Here is a 1,563-nt window from a genome sequence, read left to right as displayed (position 1 = left end):
CACTGAACTTGCTGTGATTATCTGAATTGTTACTTGTAATATCATTCAAATAAAGCTACTACAGCTGGTGAAGCAATGACTGTCTGTGCAGACACCCGTGAACCACACTGGCTACCAGAGCCATCGTCCCTGCTTGCAGGCTGATGGGTGGGGGTGGGGATGGGGCGTGAGGTGGGGGAGAGGGAGGGGGTCGGGGTTTCGGGAGACGGAGGGGGGACAGGTGGGGCACCGGTGGCTGGCGGTGAGTGTAGGTGAGTCGTTTATTTGAGGGTGTTTTATTAACATATAACATATAACATATAACAACTACAGCATGGAAACAGGCCTGTCCGGCCCTACCAGTCCACGCCGACCATTCTCCCTGACCTAGTCTCATCTACCTGCACTCAGACCATAACCCTCTAATCCCCTCCTATCCATATACCTATCCAATTTACTCTTAAATAATAAAATCGAGTCAGCCTCCACCACCTCCACCGGAAGCCCATTCCATACAGCCACCACCCTCTGAGTAAAGAAGTTCCCCCTCATGTTACCCCTAAACCTTTGTCCCTCAATTCTGAAGCTATGTCCCCTTGTTGGAATCTTCCCCACTCTCAAAGGGAAAAGCCTACCCACGTCAACTCTGTCCGTCCCTCTCAAAATTTTAAAAACCTCTATCAAGTCCCCCCTCAACCTTCTACGCTCCAAAGAATAAAGACCCAACCTGTTCAACCTCTCTCTCTGTAGCCTAAGTGCTGAAACCCAGGCAACATTCTAGTAAATCTCCGCTGTACCCTCTCCATTTTGTCGACATCCTTCCTATAATTTGGCGACCAGAACTGCACACCATACTCCAGATTTGGCCTCACCAATGCCCTGTACAATTTTAACATTACATCCCAACTTCTATACTCGATGCTCTGATTTATAAAGGCAAGCATACCAAACGCCTTCTTCACCACCCTATCCACATGAGATTCCACCTTCAGGGAACAATGCACAGTTATTCCCAGATCCCTCTATTCCACTGCATTCCTCAATTCCCTACCATTTACCCTGTACGTCCTATTTTGATTTGTCCTACCAAAATGCAGCACCTCACACTTATCAGCATTAAACTCCATCTGCCATCTTTCAGCCCACCCTTCCAAAAGGCCCAAGTCTCTCTGTAGACTTTGAAAATCTACCTCACTATCAACTACTCCACCTATCTTAGTATCATCTGCATATTTACTAATCCAATTTGCCACACCATCATCCAGATCATTAATGTAAATGACAAACAACAGTGGACCCAACACAGATCCTTGGGGTACTCCACTAGACACTGGCCTCCAACCTGACATACAATTGTCAACCGTTACCCTCTGGTATCTCCCATTCAGCCATTGTTGAATCCATCTTGCAACCTCACTATTAATACCCAACGATTTAACCTTCTTAATCAACCTTCCATGTGGAACCTTGTCAAATGCCTTACTGAAGTCCATATAGACAACATCCACAGCCTTGCCCTTATCAATTTCCCTGGTAACCTCTTCAAAAAATTCAAGAAGATTAGTCAAACATGACCTTCCAGGC

This window comes from Rhinoraja longicauda, chromosome 21, assembly GCF_053455715.1.
Source record: "Rhinoraja longicauda isolate Sanriku21f chromosome 21, sRhiLon1.1, whole genome shotgun sequence".
Taxonomy (NCBI): Eukaryota; Metazoa; Chordata; class Chondrichthyes; order Rajiformes; family Arhynchobatidae; genus Rhinoraja; species Rhinoraja longicauda.
Note: the sequence above shows the minus strand (reverse complement) of the source record.